This window comes from Lampetra fluviatilis, chromosome 41, assembly GCF_964198595.1.
Source record: "Lampetra fluviatilis chromosome 41, kcLamFluv1.1, whole genome shotgun sequence".
Taxonomy (NCBI): domain Eukaryota; kingdom Metazoa; phylum Chordata; class Hyperoartia; order Petromyzontiformes; family Petromyzontidae; genus Lampetra; species Lampetra fluviatilis.
Window position 1 is genome coordinate 9,371,430 of NC_136315.1, and position 19,875 is coordinate 9,391,304.

General features: G+C 49.1%; 1 long non-coding RNA gene across 1 annotated transcript; it reads right to left on the minus strand.

The window, feature by feature from the left end:
- Positions 1 to 8,466: 8,466 nt before the first annotated feature.
- LOC144946612 (uncharacterized) lies at positions 8,467 to 12,186 on the minus strand. The gene is made up of 3 exons (XR_013639914.1): positions 11,984 to 12,186; positions 10,930 to 11,010; positions 8,467 to 8,591 (listed from the first exon to the last, which is right to left on the minus strand). It is a non-coding gene; the product is annotated as an uncharacterized LOC144946612 (long non-coding RNA).
- Positions 12,187 to 19,875: the final 7,689 nt, after the last annotated feature.

The window sequence follows — 19,875 nt, forward strand, 5'->3', positions numbered from 1 at the left end:
GAGACGAGGTTTTGTGTTAAAGAGACGAGATTTTGTGTTAAAGAGACGAGATTTTGTGTTAAAGAGACGAGATTTTGTGTTAAAGAGACGAGATTTTGTGTTAAAGAGACGAGATTTTGTGTTAAAGAGACGAGATTTTGTGTTAAAGAGACGAGATTTTGTGTTAGAGAGACGAGATTTTGTGTTAAAGAGACGAGATTTTGTGTTAAAGAGACGAGATTTTGTGTTAAAGAGACGAGATTTTGTGTTAAAGAGACGAGATTTTGTGTTAAAGAGACGAGATTTTGTGCTAAAGAGACGAGATTTTGTGTTAAAGAGACGAGATTTTGTGTTAAAGAGACGAGATTTTGTGTTAAAGAGACGAGATTTTGTGTTAGAGAGACGAGATTTTGTGTTAAAGAGACGAGATTTTGTGTTAAAGAGACGAGATTTTGTGTTAAAGAGACGAGATTTTGTGTTAAAGAGACGAGATTTTGTGTTAAAGAGACGAGATTTTGTGTTAAAGAGACGAGATTTTGTGTTAGAGAGACGAGATTTTGTGTTAAAGAGACGAGATTTTGTGTTAAAGAGACGAGATTTTGTGTTAAAGAGACGAGATTTTGTGTTAAAGAGACGAGATTTTGTGTTAAAGAGACGAGATTTTGTGTTAAAGAGACGAGATTTTGTGTTAGAGACGAGATTTTGTGTTAAAGAGACTAGATTTTGTGTTAAAGAGACAAGATTTTGTGTTAAAGAGACGAGATTTTGTGTTAAAGAGACGAGATTTTGTGTTAAAGAGACGAGATTTTGTGTTAAAGAGACGAGATTTTGTGTTAAAGAGACGAGATTTTGTGTTAGAGAGACGAGATTTTGTGTTAAAGAGACGATATTTTGTGTTAAAGAGACGAGATTTTGTGTTAAAGAGACGAGATTTTGTGTTAAAGAGACGAGATTTTGTGTTAAAGAGACGAGATTTTGTGTTAAAGAGACGAGATTTTGTGTTAGAGAGACGAGATTTTGTGTTAAAGAGACGAGATTTTGTGTTAAAGAGACGAGATTTTGTGTTAAAGAGACGAGATTTTGTGTTAAAGAGACGAGATTTTGTGTTAAAGAGACGAGATTTTGTGTTAAAGAGACGAGATTTTGTGTTAGAGACGAGATTTTGTGTTAAAGAGACTAGATTTTGTGTTAAAGAGACAAGATTTTGTGTTAAAGAGACGAGATTTTGTGTTAAAGAGACGAGATTTTGTGTTAAAGAGACGAGATTTTGTGTTAAAGAGACGAGATTTTGTGTTAAAGAGACGAGATTTTGTGTTAAAGAGACGAGATTTTGTGTTAAAGAGACGAGATTTTGTGTTAAAGAGACGAGATTTTGTGTTAAAGAGACGAGATTTTGTGTTAAAGAGACGAGATTTTGTGTTAGAGAGACGAGATTTTGTGTTAAAGAGACGAGATTTTGTGTTAAAGAGACGAGATTTTGTGTTAAAGAGACGAGATTTTGTGTTAAAGAGACGAGATTTTGTGTTAAAGAGACGAGATTTTGTGTTAGAGACGAGATTTTGTGTTAAAGAGACTAGATTTTGTGTTAAAGAGACAAGATTTTGTGTTAAAGAGACGAGATTTTGTGTTAAAGAGACGAGATTTTGTGTTAAAGAGACGAGATTTTGTGTTAAAGAGACGAGATTTTGTGTTAAAGAGACGAGATTTTGTGTTAAAGAGACGAGATTTTGTGTTAAAGAGACGAGATTTTGTGTTAGAGAGACGAGATTTTGTGTTAAAGAGACGAGATTTTGTGTTAAAGAGACGAGATTTTGTGTTAAAGAGACGAGATTTTGTGTTAAAGAGACGAGATTTTGTGTTAAAGAGACGAGATTTTGTGTTAAAGAGACGAGATTTTGTGTTAGAGAGACGAGATTTTGTGTTAAAGAGACGAGATTTTGTGTTAAAGAGACGAGATTTTGTGTTAAAGAGACGAGATTTTGTGTTAAAGAGACGAGATTTTGTGTTAAAGAGACGAGATTTTGTGTTAAAGAGACGAGATTTTGTGTTAGAGAGACGAGATTTTGTGTTAAAGAGACGAGATTTTGTGTTAAAGAGACGAGATTTTGTGTTAAAGAGACGAGATTTTGTGTTAAAGAGACGAGATTTTGTGTTAAAGAGACGAGATTTTGTGTTAAAGAGACGAGATTTTGTGTTAGAGACGAGATTTTGTGTTAAAGAGACTAGATTTTGTGTTAAAGAGACAAGATTTTGTGTTAAAGAGACGAGATTTTGTGTTAAAGAGACGAGATTTTGTGTTAAAAAGACGAGATTTTGTGTTAAAGAGACGAGATTTTGTGTTAAAGAGACGAGATTTTGTGTTAGAGAGACGAGATTTTGTGTTAAAGAGACGAGATTTTGTGTTAAAGAGACGAGATTTTGTGTTAAAGAGACGAGATTTTGTGTTAAAGAGACGAGATTTTGTGTTAAAGAGACGAGATTTTGTGTTAAAGAGACGAGATTTTGTGTTAGAGAGACGAGATTTTGTGTTAAAGAGACGAGATTTTGTGTTAAAGAGACGAGATTTTGTGTTAAAGAGACGAGATTTTGTGTTAAAGAGACGAGATTTTGTGTTAAAGAGACGAGATTTTGTGTTAAAGAGACGAGATTTTGTGTTAGAGACGAGATTTTGTGTTAAAGAGACTAGATTTTGTGTTAAAGAGACAAGATTTTGTGTTAAAGAGACGAGATTTTGTGTTAAAGAGACGAGATTTTGTGTTAAAGAGACGAGATTTTGTGTTAAAGAGACGAGATTTTGTGTTAAAGAGACGAGATTTTGTGTTAAAGAGACGAGATTTTGTGTTAAAGAGACGAGATTTTGTGTTAGAGAGACGAGATTTTGTGTTAAAGAGACGAGATTTTGTGTTAAAGAGACGAGATTTTGTGTTAAAGAGACGAGATTTTGTGTTAAAGAGACGAGATTTTGTGTTAAAGAGACGAGATTTTGTGTTAAAGAGACGAGATTTTGTGTTAGAGACGAGATTTTGTGTTAAAGAGACTAGATTTTGTGTTAAAGAGACAAGATTTTGTGTTAAAGAGACGAGATTTTGTGTTAAAGAGACGAGATTTTGTGTTAAAGAGACGAGATTTTGTGTTAAAGAGACGAGATTTTGTGTTAAAGAGACGAGATTTTGTGTTAAAGAGACGAGATTTTGTGTTAAAGAGACGAGATTTTGTGTTAGAGAGACGAGATTTTGTGTTAAAGAGACGAGATTTTGTGTTAAAGAGACGAGATTTTGTGTTAAAGAGACGAGATTTTGTGTTAAAGAGACGAGATTTTGTGTTAAAGAGACGAGATTTTGTGTTAAAGAGACGAGATTTTGTGTTAAAGAGACGAGATTTTGTGTTAAAGAGACGAGATTTTGTGTTAAAGAGACGAGATTTTGTGTTAAAGTGACGAGATTTTGTGTTAAAGAGACGAGATTTTGTGTTAAAGAGACGAGAGTGAGTTTGTTGGGCGTCGCCCTGGCCGAGTGCGAGGAATGCGAAGCGGCAGAACGACTCGTGCCTCTTCGGTTTGGCCACGAGCCAAGTTCGCACCGTGTGGGCCTGGGTCACGTGGGTGGGGGTCGTGTGATACCATCTCACCCCCAGTGTGTGGGGGGTGGTGTGTGTGGGGGGTGGGGGGGTGGTGTGTGGAGATGTTGGTGTGTGTGGGGGGGGTGTAGGGGGTGGTGTGTGTGGGGGTGGTGGGGGGGGTGTGTGGGGGGTGGTGTGTGTGTGTGGGGGGATGGGGTAGGGGGTGTGTGTGTGGGTGGTGTGTGTGGGGGGTGGGGTGGGTGGTGTGTGTGGAGGGTATGTGGGGGGTGGTGTGTGTGTGTGGGGGGATGGGGTGGGGGGTGTGTGTGTGGGTGGTGTGTGTGGGGGGTGGGGTGGGGGGTGTGTGTGGAGGGTATGTGGGGGGTGGTGTGTGTGTGTGGGGGGATGGGGTGGGGGGTGTGTGGGGGGGTGGGGTGGGGGGTGTGTGTGGGGGGTGTGTGGGGGGTGTGGAGATGGTGGTGTGTGTGGGGTGGTGTGTGTGGGGTGGTTGTGTGTGTGGGGTGGTGTGTGTGGGGGGTGGTGTGTGTGGGGGTGGGGGTGGTGTGTGTGTGTGGGGGTGCAGTGTGTGGGGGGTGGTGTGTGTGTGTGGGGGGTGGTGTGTGTGTGGGGGGGGTGGTGTGTGTGTGTGGGGGGTGGTGTGTGTGTGTGGGGGGTGGTGTGTGTGTGTGGGGGGTGGTGTGTGTGGGGGTGGGGGTGGTGTGTGTGTGGGGGGGTGCAGTGTGTGGGGGGTGGTGTGTGTGTGTGGGGGGTGGTGTGTGTGTGTGGGGGGTGGTGTGTGTGTGTGGGGGGTGGTGTGTGTGTGTGGGGGGTGGTGTGTGTGTGTGGGGGGTGGTGTGTGTGGGGGTGGGGGTGGTGTGTGTGTGTGGGGGTGCAGTGTGTGGGGGGTGGTGTGTGTGTGGGGGGGGTGTGTGTGTGGGGGGTGGTGTGTGTGTGTGGTGGTGTGTGTGGGGTGGTGTGTCTGTGGGGTGGTGTGTGTGGGGGTGGTTGTGTGTGTGGGGTGGTGTGTGTGGGGGGTGGTGTGTGTGGGGGTGGTGTGTGTGTGTGGGGTGGTGTGTGTGTGGGGGGGTGCAGTGTGTGGGGGGGTGGTGTGTGTGGGGGGGGGGGGTGTGTGGGGGGGGGTGGTGTGTGTGAGTGGGGGGTGTGTGTGTGTGGGGGGCGGTGTGTGTGTGTGTGGTGGTGTGTGTGGGGTGGTGTGTGTGGGATGGTAGTCAGGCCTGCTGTAGCTGCAGATCCCCTTCCCTGCCAGAAACCAGCGCTATGCTGCTAAGTGAGCGACTCTATGTCACTACACACGTCTAGGTCCTGTGCTGATTCAGCGTCGTGCGGGGAAACTGGCGCCCAGCAGCGGCTGTCCTCACATCGAATCTGCTCGTGCGCGAGCGTCCTTCAGTGGACTTCACCGTCACCACCTCTCCACGCACCCCCACGAAAGTCTTCGGCTTGTGCGGCTGGAAGCTCTTTGAGTGGCGAGCTGGCGCGGTGGGCTGTAGCTGTGTCTGAGCAGTCCTCTTTAGGATCCAACTCTGCTCACACCACCACCACCGCCACCACCCGCGTCCCCACCGCCGCCGCAGTTGGGAAGTCGCTTACAAAAGGTGCCCTAAAAATAGTCCGCCTCAAACCTGCCCTGTCTTGCCAGAGGGCATGGCACCTAGGAGTCGTGTGTGTGGTTTGGTGAGTGTTGTTTGGGATGTGTGTGCTCATAGTAGAGGGGTTTTGTGGTTAGATCGCGTAAATATATAAATGTGTCATTAAAACCGGCCACCACCCGACACAGCCAACTATAAGGGTTGTCACGTAAACAGAACGTGACCAATCGTCACTAGTACAGCACAAACCGGTGTGTTGGAGAGCCAAGCCTCAACATTTACAAACGGAGTACGACGTTTCGCCAGTAATTACAACCAGCTTCATCAGGCGACAGCCAGATTGGTGGAGAAATCCTCCTGTTTCATTCCTTTTATCGAGGCGTAGATGTGGTGGCCACGCTTCTGTGCCCTTGAGTCAACGTGCATTATGCGGGCCCATTAATCTTGTCCTTCCTGCCCATTGTATTTATTAAAACAGCCGTACCAACGGTAATCCCTATTGAAGTATGGTGGCCTGTGTAGGCATGCATTTAAACAATGTGTTATTTGATTATTCCCTTCCAAGTCGGTAGCTATCCGAACGTTAAAAAAACATTATTTCAATTTCAATAGATTATCTAATTAGTCTTGGCCAGCAGTAGCTAGTTTTGCACAGAACTTCAACATTATCAAAATCAATTGAGTGTCCTTGTTGGCACGCGTGTTCTGCTACTGCTGACAGTTGTATTTGGGAGAATTTAATATCTCCCTTGGTGTTATTTTAGTCTCATGCTGATCATTCGTCCTCTTTGCCCAGCATAACATTTGCCACAAGTGCCGTTAGTTGATAGCCTCGGTAATACATATTTTGTATCAGATATTAATTTCTGTATTTTATGTACCGTGCCAAATCTGATTCTGGTGTTTTGTTTTTCCAAACATCTGGCTAGTTTATTAGTTACTCCCGCAATGTACGGTATTTTGACCGTTTTAATTACTTGGGCAGTTTCAATGCGTGTGTGTTCGTGGATTGGGGTGTGCGTGTGTGGGTTGATGTGTGTGTGGGTTGGTTGATGTGTGTGTGGATTGATGTGTGTGTGGGTTGGTATGTGTGTGTGTGTTTGTGGATTGGGGTGTGCGTGTGTGGGTTGATGTGTGTGTGGGTTGATGTGTGTGGGTTGGTATGTGTGTGTGTTTGTGGATTGGGGTGTGCGTGTGTGGGTTGATGTGTGTGTGGGTTGGTATGTGTGTGTGTTTGTGGATTGGGGTGTGCGTGTGTGGGTTGATGTGTGTGTGGGTTGATGTGTGTGGGTTGGTATGTGTGTGTGTTTGTGGATTGGGGTGTGCGTGTGTGGGTTTGGTGTGTGTGTGGGTTGATGTGTGTGTGGGTGTGTGTTGGTTGATGTGTGTGTGGGTTTGGTGTGTGTTTGGGTTGATGTGTGTGTGGGTTTGGTGTGTGTGTTGGTTGATGTGTGTGTGGGTTTGGTGTGTGTGTTGGTTGATGTGTGTGTGTTGTGTAGCGGTTAGCGCGCTGCGCTACGAACTTGGCGAGTGACACATCGATCGACGAGGAGAAGGGGGTAGCAGAGAGAAGTTTTATTTCACAGGAAAAACAGCAAAGGCGACTTATATACGGCACCAAAGCACAAACATGCCCCATTTATACAGCGGAAGATTATACAGATATATATATTTATGATCGCTGTAAAAAAAAGGTTAGTAAATTCAGCGGATTAACTTTAAGATAAATCGTGCGACTCAAAACACTGAGGTTGCCAAAATGTGTGAATTGTTCATCGCCTGGGCACTTGACCGTTTCGTTCGTTTGGCGAAGGAGTCTTGCAACAGAATTCTGCCGGATATTGATCTGCCCAAATCCAGAAACCAGTTATGCATCGCCGTACTTGCTGTGAGAAACCCCACGTGTTGATCTCGACATTCATGAAACAAGGGGATTAATAATCGTTACACAACAGTAGGTGTCTACAGTTGCCTCCACCCAGCACCACAATCACTCAGGTGGCCAAATTTTTGACAACTGAGAGTTTACAAAATACAACAAAAAGGGCCCCAATCATGCACGCATACGTCTTTTCCATTGACACATCTGAGCCGAGCCAGCAAGCGGCCGTCATGGTCCAGGTGGTTTCCACTATTTGCCAAGCTGAATTGGAACCGAACCGTGCTAAGCTTGCCTGACACGACGTCTGAATCGGTCTCGGAGCCAAGCAGGGCCAGGAATGGGGTTAATGACGCACTCGTCCATTGCGTCTGGCGTTAGCGGCACAACGCGGGTTCTGCAGTGGAAAACAACCTGTCACCTGCCGAGCCGTGCTGGGCTGGCTCGGCACGGCTGCAGGCACGGCTCGCTTGTGTCGTGAAAAATCGGTGACAGGTGAAAGTAATTACCCCTCTCCAAGAAAGGCGAGGAACCTGCGTCCCGTGGGTCAGAGTCGGCCACTTCACTCGCCCCAGGGGCACATCATGAGGTCCTCCCACTTGAAGTGGCCCACGGCCACCAACATTTCTCCCTCACCTTCACCACACTAATCGGGCACTAGAGTTGTTTTTAATCTCTCAAGGTTGCTCAGCACAGGCTTGAAGGTTCAAAGCCCCACACGGTCAGCAACGAACAGTTTCATTGAAACATGGCAACGCTTTAAGTCTGATGTTAGCGCACTCAAAATAATAGCTCTTAGTGTTTAGTTCGTTGTCCTTCCGCCGCACACTCCGATTAGCGCGGTTGTCTACGTGGGGTGCGAACTAAGTTCAACACACTCACTCACTCGGCCACTCCTAGCGCCACAGGCGCTGCTTGCGATGGGCTGTCACATGTGTCCACGCGTGGTTGCACTCCAAAAGGCAACCGGGAATTCAAATTCGCTCCTCAAACATGAAGAGGCCGTCCCAGCCCTGGCTCAGGCCGTGGAGCAAGCACGCGCGAACCGGGCCGACAGCAGCTCGCAAACCTGCTGCCGCACAGACGCAAACAGTGCCGCTTGGAACTGAATTAAAAAACACGTGAATGTGTCACCGGTCAAAGAGGCAGCGCGCGTTCTGTTGGACAACGCCGTGCAGGGGCGCGTCTTGTGTCGTATTGTGTCGTCTTGTGTCGTCTTGTGTCGTCTTGTGCTGTCTTGTGTTGTCTTGTGTTGTATTGTGTTGTCTTGTGCTGTCTTGTGTCGTCTTGTGTTGTCTTGTGTTGTCTGTGTCGTCTTGTGTTGTCTGTGTCGTCTTGTGTCGTCTTGTGTCGTCTTGTGTCGTCTTGTGTTGTCTGTGTCGTCTTGTGTCGTCTGTGTCGTCTTGTGTCGTCTTGTGTCGTCTTGTGTCGTCTTGTGTCGTCTTGTGTCGTCTTGCTCTTTCCCGGGGTCCTCCTGGGCAGTCGGCGTGCGAGAGGGGGTCGGCCGCTAGTGGCAGCAGTGGATGCGCCTCCTCCCGCGCGCGCTTCTCTTGCCGTGGCCGCCGCTGGTCGCGCACAACGCAGCAAAGGGCACAGCGGTCGACCCCTCGTGTGGCCGCCTCGCGACGGAACGTGTTGGGACGCGTTCGCCCGGCTCGCTTTGCCGAGCGAGCCGCCCTATTCAATGCCGCGCACCGAGGCGGTGTCAGTCAGAAGCGCCCGTGGCCGTATCGCTGCTCTGATTCATGAGATATTGATGTCTGTGTCTCTGTGTGTGTTTTATTTAAAATATATATATTGCCTATTTAACTTCGGGGAGACCCAGGAGTAGATTCGTCAGCGATGTTGGCCGCGAGCGGGAATCGAGCTCGGGTCGGCGAGTTCGTAGGGCAGTGCGCTAACCACTGCGCCACCCATCCCCGTAGCGCACAAACACGGACACAGCCATCAACGCGCACAAACATCTCCGGCTAACAACAACAACTGGCTACGCACACTCATAAACACTTAGATAAACTCACACGCGCAGAGGGAAAGTGGCAAGTAGACAAAGACAAATATCCCCCGTATAGCCTTAATACACTGTTCGGGCAAGTGCTGTTAGAGAGCACCTATGAATGCTGGCACGGCGCACGAGAGGGTGGGTGGCCAGCATCACCCCGGGGCCGCCTTTGTCTCCCCGGTGACGATGTTTACACACCGTACCAGGTACTCATTTGAGGCTGAGTCGACCTAGAGGGGCCCAGGATCGGTTCAGATAAATCTTTACTGATGTCGGGTCGCCAGATTCGTAGCGCAGCGCGCTAACTACTCCGCCACTGTTCTCCACGCGTGCACACACACACACACACGTACACACACACCCGTACACACACGTACACATACACACACACACCCGTACACACACGTACACACGTACACACACCCACACACACGTAGACATACCACCGTACACACACACCGTACACACACACACGTACATACACGTACACACACGAACATACACACCCGTACACACACGTGCACACACACACACGTACGCACACGAACATACACACCCGTACACACACAATGTCTCACGTGCACACACACACCCGTACATACACGAACACACACACGCACACACACACGCACACACACACGTACACACCACCAGTACACACACGTGCACACACACACCCGCACACACCCAAGGACACACGTGCACGTCTTTGCAGGAGACCTGCCTAGCGGGAAGGAATGTTCCTGTGCTCATGTTTCACTGCCAAATACAATGAGAGGCTGCCCTGGCAGCGAATTACAACAACAACTCCTCAAACCGCACTCCGCGTCGTGTCCGTGTGGCTCGAGAGGGGAGGGGGGTCATGATGGCCGTGTGGGGGAGACCCTGGAGCCAGCGCCGCTGATGTCCTGGTTCGAGCCCCTTTTGGCGTCGCAGAGAGATTCAATGTACAGCGAGCTCTAATGTCTATACAGACGCAGGCGAATGTTTGAGATGCACGGAGAGAGAGACGAGTGGAGAGAGACAGGGGGGACATAAACATAGAGTAGGGAGAGAGGGGGGGTAGAGAGAGAGAGCGGGGTAGAGAGAGGGGGGGGGGGTAGAGAGGGAGGGGGTAGAGAGAGGGGGGGGGGTAGAGAGGGGGGGGGGGGAATGGGTAAGAAGGAGGAGAGCAGAGCGTGAAGTCTTTTGTGAAATCTTTCATAAAGCAAAGCAGTGAAAAAAACACAAAAACACGAAATGATGAACGAAGCAAAGTGCCGACTACATCAAGCATCTTCTTGTTCCTTCTGATCGTAAAAAAAGGAGAGAGAAAGAGAGAGAGAGGAAGCCGTCGCTTCGGATGTGATCGCGTTGCGATGAAGTTGGGGTTCTCCGGGAGTGTGGGGAGTTTGCTGGCCTCCGAGCGGCTCGCGATACCCGCACGAAGCGAATCGCCACTCAGTGTCGAGGACTTCGCGTTGCGGCGTCACGGGCCACATTCTGCCAAATCTGATTGTTTTTGTTTAAACTTCACTTGGCACCGAGCAGCAACATCGCTGCAGGCCGAGTCCGAGACTCGCAGCGAAGCTCGCCCCTTGCTGCTGCGCTTGATGTCCCCCACCTCCACCGCATCACCGATGAGCACGCCTGGTTACGTACGGCGTGAACGAAAGTCAACACACGCACCGCACACGCGCACACGCACACACGCGCATACACGCACGCACACACACACACACGCACACACGCACGCACGCACACACACACTCGCGCACACACACGCACACACACGCGCATACACGCACACGCGCACACGCACACACGCGCACACACGCACACAACACACGCACACACACGCACACCGCACACCGAACGTGCGGATTCATCTCGCGAGACCCTCCGCGTAACCTTCGACTCACCACTCGGACCCTGCCACCCATCGCCGGACCCTCTTCTCTTTGAGGCTCAAGCACACGGACAATCCTTGGCGCAGTTTGGCACTAAAACAACAACAACAACAACACAAACAAACACAACATCCAACGCATTCGTTAATAACAGTGTGGCACTCGTAATCATCATCATCATCATACTAAGCACTTTACACAGTTGCTGAGCACATGCCCAACAACCAAACAGCTCTGTGATCGTCACGGCCACGTTGTAGTCGATAAGCCTTGACAGACGCCTTCGATTGCGCGCGGTTATCGGGAGAGCTGGGAAACGAGACGATGGCGGGAGAGTGGGTGGGTGGGTGAGTGAGTGGGTGAGTGAGTGGGTGGGCGGGTGAGTGGCTGGGTGGGTGGGTGAGTGGGTGAGTGGGTGGGTGAGTGAGTGGGTGGGTGAGTGAGTGAGTGGGTGAGCGGGTGAGTGAATGGGTGAGTGAGTGAGCGGGTGAGTGGGTGGGTGAGTGAGTGAGTGGGTGGGTGAGTGAGTGAGTGAGTGGGTTGGTGAGCGGGTGAGTGGGTGGGTGAGCGGGTGGGTGAGCGGGTGGTGGGGTAGGTGAGCGGGTGGGTTAGCGGGTGAGTAGGCGGGTGATTGAATGGGTGAGCGGGTGGTGGGGTAGGTGAGCGGGAGAGTGGGTGGGTGAGCGGGTTAGTTAGCGGGTGAGTGAGTGGGTTAGTGAGTGGGTGAGCGGGTGAGTGAGTGGGTGAGTGAGTGAGTGAGTGAGTGACCGGGTGAGTGGGTGGGTGAGCGGGTGGGTTAGCGGGTGAGTGGGTGAGTCAGTGGTTGAGTGAGCGGGTGAATGGATGGGTGAGTGAGTGAGTGGGTGAGTGAATGGGTGAGTGAGCGGGTGAGTGGATGGGTGAGTGAGTGGGTGGGTGAGTGAGTGGGTGAGTGAGCGGGTGGGTGGGTGGGTGAGTGAGCGGGTGAGTGGATGGGTGAGCGGGTGAGTGGATGGGTGAGCGGGTGAGTGGATGGGTGAGCGGGTTAGTTAGCGGGTGAGTAGGTGAGTGAGTGTGTTGTGGTGACCTGCAGTGTGACGGCTGGGAGAGCCCCAGCGAGTGAAGTTCAGGGTAACATAATCAACGTTTTTGGGTTAGATGGCGTTATTTATAAATGTGTCGTAACCCTCCACCACCCGACACGGCCAATCAGCAAAAAAAAGTGTCACGTTGACAAAAGACAAATAGTTCACTACTTTAGCCCACCGGTGTGTTGAAGCGTGAAACCACAACATTTACAATTTTTGAATAGTGCGACGTTTCGCTGGTAATTGCATCCAGCATCACCCTCCACCACCCGACACGGCTGATTGGCCGTGTCGGGTGGTGGAGGGTTACGACACATTTATAAATAACGCGATCTAACCCAAAAACGTTAATTCAGGGTAGCAGTCGCCGTGGTAGTAGCGACAGAAAGTGATAAGAAGGCGACTACCCCCCAGTGAGTGAGTGGTGAGTGTCAGGAGCGAATCAGTGAGTACTGCACCATCAATCACCCTGGCCGATTTCACGTCGCAGACAGCGTGTCCCCTTCTTGAGAGCACATCAATCACTTCGCGGAGCAGCAGAAACGATGAGAGGGCACAGCCTCATCATCGGGGTGCCCTTCTCTCGCCACCACTCACACGGGCACTGCGCCGAGTGCAGATCAGAGCGGCGTCCCATCACCCATCAAAGCCATCGGGTAACCAGATTCCCACCGATACCGACATCAAAGCCGTCTCTTGTTTTGTTTCGCATCGGTTTGTGGGGGTGGGGGGGTGCGGTGCTGTTAGCGAGCACCCATTAAGGGTCGTCGTTGTCACTGCCCTGTTAGCAGAGGTCGCAACCGGGTACCCGATACCCGTACCCTACCCGATACCCGGCTACCCGTACCCGGCCAGGTACGGGTACCCGTTTGCGACCCTGGTGCGGCCGGGTCCGGGTACGGGTAGGCCGTGAGTCACTGGTGAGTAACCGTTTGTCACTCATTTCGGGTAGGGTACGGGTAGCGGGTATCCGTACCCGGCCGGGTAAGGTACGGGTACCCATTTGCGACCCTGGTGCGGCCGGGTATGGGTACGGGTAAGGAATCAAAACCCGTTTGCGACCTCTGGCTGTTAGTTCCACACCGCCCCTGCCCGCCACCCCGTTGTTGCTGTTGTTGTTGTTGCTGTTGTTGTTGTTGCTGTTGTTGTTGTTGCGTGCCGAGGCCACTCACACGACGGCGCTCGGGCAGCCGTGGCTGCTTGGCCGAGCCGGGTAGATGCACGAGAGGTGGCCGGCCCGCAGGCGCGCCGTGTACTCGGCGGAGAGGAGCTTCACGCAGTGGCAGGGTCGCTGGTGCATGCCCGCTCCTGCCGGGGTGGAATCGCGGCACCGTTAGCAGAGCCTCGTCCCGTCGTGGAATCATCGACAGCGTCATCGTCATCGTCATCGTCGTCGTCACATTGACGCGGCTGCTTGCTCACACGGGCCGAGGTTTCAGGTGTCCGTCGCACCTTGCGCAGCCGAAAGGTCATCGTCGAGGTCACGGGTGATGGCGGCACGGACCTCGACATGGCTTCCTGCCCCCGACCATCATCCCGTCGCGGGTGCAAAGGTGCCACTCGATCTCACAAGGACCCCTCTCTCTCAAGGACTCATCATCATCATCACCACCACCATCATCATTATCACCACCATCATCACCACCATCACCACCATCATCATCATCACCATCACCATCATCATCATCACCATCATCACCATCATCATCACCATCATCATCATCACCATGATCATCACCATTACCATCATCACCATCATCATCATCATCACCATCATCACCATCATCATCATCACCACCATCATCATCATCACCATCATCATCATCACCACCATCACCGCTATCACCACACCCCCCTGGTCGCCAGCCTCTGGGTGCCGATCCAATGCCCTCCTCCTCCACCCTTTGGGAGATTTACCGGACGACTCCCGTTGACCCACCACAAAGTTGGTACTCGTTTTATCGACCACGTTGAGATGATACAACAACAACAACAACAACAACAACTCAACACATTCGACAATAACACTGGGCGGCTTTAAAATAAAATGTACAATAGACGACGTTTCGGGAGATGGACCTTCTTCACTGCACCTCCAGCACAGGGAGTTTCGTGCTAAGAAGAAGAAGAGGAGACATCGCCCAACACGTCGCCTCTCGAAGCGTTTGTTTCTATTACACCGTGGCGGTGATTTTGACGAACGAGTTGAGTGTTTATTGTTGTTGTTGTTTGTTGTTTGTTGTTGTTCGCGCACCACAGCCAACACAGCAGCAGCAGCGTTCCCTACCGTTGTACATTCGTTTATTTGATGATGTGGATACGTTGAAGTCTCGCATTCAAACACAAACACATCAGTCAGTTGATTCTCTTCAGCATATGCGTCTCCCCTGGCCCTATATCCGTACCCTTACAAGGTAAAGTCACGTAAAGAGAAAATTAATCAATCACGACGTTTCGATCGCAACACAAACTGCTGACGCAGTTTCACCTGATGACGGTTGCTTGTGTTGCGATCGAAACGTCGTGATCGATTAATTTACTACCTACGCGACTTTACCGAAAGAACCAAAGAGAATGGATTCCTGCAGTCACGAAAACTTCAAATCACAATGATTACATGCGATGTTTTATATTAAATCCACGTTTTTGTTATTCTCGAGACGATGATTATTCATGCGTGACGATCGATCGTCGTGATTGACGATCGATCCACGACCGCGATATTTGAATTCGTGACTCTGCGACCTCGAGTTGAGAGCCGTGGGCCCATCTCGGAGCCACCCCGCGCGCATCCTCGCCCCGCCGCTCCCTCCCACGGGAAGCCGAACTCCCCCGTTCGCCGAATTCACGGCCACGTTGCAGTTGTTAGCAGGACCCTTCGAAAGTAAAATCTCGAGACACATCGAGGCTTTGTGGATGCGCGGGTTACACTTTGGTACTATCAACACACATTGCCATTTTCTATGGTTAACATCAGAGTAATGATACACATTGCAATGAATATTTTAATTGCTTACCATCAGCCAAAGTCCACGCGACGGAGAACAATATGAGGATAAGGATAACGGTCAGAGCGCACGGATTCACGCTGATTCCCATGCCTGGTGCCCGCCGAGGTCGGAGTCACGGAGACGAAATATCGCCGGAGTCACCGAGACGACTCGATGGGAGATTCCTGGGGTCCGTGGGGGTCCGCTGGGGTTCCGCGGGTTTAACAAGATGCGAATGAGGCTCGGGAAGCAGGTGATATGAAATATAAGCCTCCTCCTTATCGCACACGTCGACAAACCCACTCACCCGGTTTGTCCGGCTGCTGCTAATTTACCTTGTCAGCTCAGGAATCTTATCTCCGCATTGTGTTGTGGATTGTTGGGGTTTTTTTAAAGTTATAATTTACATGGCGATCGTAAGGTGAATGGTGATCCCGTGGTTAGCGCAGTGGATCTGGAAAGCCGAATTCAAACTTAGCCACTGAATTCAAACTCAGCCACCGAATTCAAACTCAGCCACTGAATTCAAACTCAGCCACCGAATTCAAACTTAGCCACTGAATTCAAACTCAGCCACTGAATTCAAACTCAACCACTGAATTCAAACTCAACCATCAAATTCAAACTCAGCCCCTGAATTCAAACTCAGCCACCGAATTCAAACTCAGCCACTGAATTCAAACTCAGCCACCAAATTCAAACTTAGCCACTGAATTCAAACTCAGCCACCGAATTCAAACTCAGCCACTGAATTCAAACTCAGCCACCGAATTCAAACTCAGCCACTGAATTCAAACTCAGCCACCGAATTCAAACTCAGCCACTGAATTCAAACTCAGCCACCGAATTCAAACTTAGCCACTGAATTCAAACTCAGCCACCGAATTCAAACTCAGCCACTGAATTCAAACTCAGCCACCGAATTCAAACTCAGCCACTGAATTCAAACTCAGCCACCGAATTCAAACTCAGCCCCTGAATTCAAACTCAGCCACTGAATTCAAACTCAACCACTGAATTCAAACTCAACCATCAAATTCAAACTCAGCCCCTGAATTCAAACTCAGCCACCGAATTCAAACTCAGCCACTGAATTCAAACTCAGCCACCAAATTCAAACTTAGCCACTGAATTCAAACTCAGCCACCGAATTCAAACTCAGCCACTGAATTCAAACTCAGCCACCGAATTCAAACTCAGCCACTGAATTCAAACTCAGCCACCGAATTCAAACTCAGCCACTGAATTCAAACTCAGCCACCGAATTCAAACTTAGCCACTGAATTCAAACTCAGCCACCGAATTCAAACTCAGCCACTGAATTCAAACTCAGCCACCGAATTCAAACTCAGCCACTGAATTCAAACTCAGCCACCGAATTCAAACTCAGCCCCTGAATTCAAACTCAGCCACTGAATTCAAACTCAACCACTGAATTCAAACTCAACCATCAAATTCAAACTCAGCCCCTGAATTCAAACTCAGCCACCGAATTCAAACTCAGCCACTGAATTCAAACTCAGCCACCAAATTCAAACTTAGCCACTGAATTCAAACTCAGCCACCGAATTCAAACTCAGCCACTGAATTCAAACTCAGCCACCGAATTCAAACTCAGCCACTGAATTCAAACTCAGCCACCAAATTCAAACTTAGCCACTGAATTCAAACTCAGCCACCGAATTCAAACTCAGCCACTGAATTCAAACTCAGCCACCGAATTCAAACTCAGCCACTGAATTCAAACTCAGCCACCGAATTCAAACTCAGCCACTGAATTCAAACTCAGCCACCGAATTCAAACTTAGCCACTGAATTCAAACTCAGCCACCGAATTCAAACTCAGCCACTGAATTCAAACTCAGCCACCGAATTCAAACTCAGCCACTGAATTCAAACTCAGCCACCGAATTCAAACTCAGCCCCTGAATTCAAACTCAGCCACTGAATTCAAACTCAACCACTGAATTCAAACTCAACCATCAAATTCAAACTCAGCCCCTGAATTCAAACTCAGCCACCGAATTCAAACTCAGCCACTGAATTCAAACTCAGCCACCAAATTCAAACTTAGCCACTGAATTCAAACTCAGCCACCGAATTCAAACTCAGCCACTGAATTCAAACTCAGCCACCGAATTCAAACTCAGCCATTGAATTCAAACTCAGCCACCGAATTCAAACTCAGCCACTGAATTGAAACTCAGCCACCGGCTCAATTCGGCCGAAGTCGATATCAGAACCGTCCCTGGCATCACCAACCTGCACCAAGGAGCGTGGTGAAGTATGGTCACAACAACCCCCCCCCCCCCCCATGACTGACATGGTGGAGAAGAGAACTTCGTTCAGCAGTCGATTGACAAAGGGCTGCGAATTGACTCTCTGCGGTGTGGCCCGGTATGTACGCTACGTTTGTCGAACTTCTTTTGCACCGTACATAGCCAACCGTGCGAATTGGAGGTGCGAAATCCAAGTGGTGGGTTGGGCACCGGGCACGGTACCATGAAGCGGTGCGTTTCACGTGCAGAAAAGTACTACGGGCGGGGTGAGTTCTGCATACCTGTCCACGCATACGCTTTACCCGTATTCTCGTACAGGGAAATTTAGTTTTCAGGTCCATACGGCGCACAGCCGTTTGTGTTTCTTCCTTGTGATCGGACTATGAAGGATGAACATCTACGACTCATAAGGGGCACGGGGTGATCATTGAGGTCTGAATTGGTCTACAATAAGGTTGGCACTGATAATGGGATTGACAGGCATGGTACTACGGGCGTAAATGTCGTGCCCCCCAAACCCGTGCCCCCCAACCTTCCCCCCGTGGTGGTGATGAGCGTGTATCGAGAGGGGTCGCCACGGCCCGTGCCCTTGACGCCGCCACCGAATCTCGCCATCGCCGACACCGCGTGACCTCCAGGCTCTCCTCCGCCCCGAGCGCCTCTCATCCCACTCGCACCAACCAGGGGCTGGCCACGGGGGGGGGGGGGGGGGGCGGTGCCCGTGGCCAGCTTTTGGTCTCCCACCAAAGACCAAAAGCCGGCGAGCCTCGGTCCGCCAGGACCTCAACGAACCCCGACCGACCGATCGACAACGATCCGGGCAATGTCCCTCGCCCGGGTCTCTGGGATCACGCTGCTGCTGCTGCCCCCATCCTAGAATCTGGAGCCGGAAGAACCCCGCTGTGCGAACAGAGTGGAACAACGCGGACGAACCCTGGCCAATGGGTTCTAATGTCTGGGGTCACTGGGTTCTAATGTCTGGGGTCACTGGGTTCTAATGTCTGGGGTCACTGGGTTCTAATGTCTGGGGTCACTGGGTTATAATGTCTGGCATCAGTTTTTGTCTATCACATCAGATTTTTGAGATATCAAATATTGCATTTTCAATAAAAACAGCAAATTTATGCTCATATACGAATAGCTAAACAGACATCCATTCAAGAATAAGATAAGATACAATATACAATCATAATGAAATAAACATTTAATGAGCCGTAGCACAAAGTTGTGAAAGTGACTGCATATCAATGTGAGTGAATGCATTTTACCATGTAAGAATTGAATTGTGAAGATAACAAAAATATGTACAAAAAGGTCATTCACAATAGTGATGTCACATCTGCATAAACGACCTCTTCTTAGACGATCTCCGATGTACAGCTTGTGGAATGTCTCTCATCAAGGACCAGCAGTAATCTGCCATCATGTTTGAGTCCCATCGGCCTTGGTTACGTTCTTCCATAACTTTAATGTCTTGATGAATGCGTTCACCTTGCGCTTCGCTCACGTGACCCATGTTCTCTGGAAACTGGGCCAAGTGACTATCTAAGTAGTGAACCTTGATGCTCATTATACATCCAAGTGCTTGGAAACTCAAGAGCAGCTCCTCCACAATCTCTCGATAGTTGTCCGCTTTCCTGTTCCCAAGGAAATTCCGCACCACATCAGAGAATGCATTCCAAGCTCTAGCCTCTGCCGCAGTCATTGTTGTAACAAAGTGTGGATCCCTGATGAGTGTTCTTATTTGAGGGCCATCAAATATTCCTGCCTTTTTCTTCTCGGCACTGAGACTTGAAAAGGTTGAACATATATAGCTGAGTCAGTCTCCAGTGTGATCAAGAGCATTGACGAATTGCTTCATTAACCCAAGTTTTCTGTGCAGTGGGGGAAATACAATTTTATTCCTATCAACCAGAGGCTCATTTTTGATGTTCTTGTCACCAAGCGTCAAACTGATTCTTGGTGGCCAGTTCTTTTTAACCCAATGTTCTAATGTAGCCCAACTGTCCCAGTAGCACAGGAAACGAGGGTATTTGGTGTGACCTCCTTGCTGACCCAGCAGAAAATTAACCATTTTCAAATCAACACAAATTAGCCATCCATGAACATGGTATTCCAATCTATCCAGAACAATCTTGATGGTGGCATACTCTTCATTCATTTTTACAGAGTGTCCTATTGGGATTGAACCATATATATTTCTGTTGTGAAGTGACACACATTTCAAACTCCTTTTACTACTGTCAATAAAACGTCTCCATTCACTTTAATCATATGCGGGCAGTCCCATATTGAGAAGAAGCCCTTCAACATCATTACAATAAACAAGTTGACCATCTGAATGGAAGCACTTTCGCAGTGCTGCTTCTCTGTTACGATGAAAGGAGACACTAGTGCCAGGTCTGAGTAGTCCTTTCTCTTGCAGCCTGGAAGCCAACAATTCAGCAGACTGCTTTGGCAAATACAAATCTCTTACAAGATCATTCAATTCAGGCTGACTAAGCAGATACATTTTATCACAATCTGCATCAGATGGCGTATATTCGATCTGAGCATCATCATCATCATCATCATCTGTAGAAGCAGGTAGACTGAGGGATTCAACATCAATGTCTGGTAGCT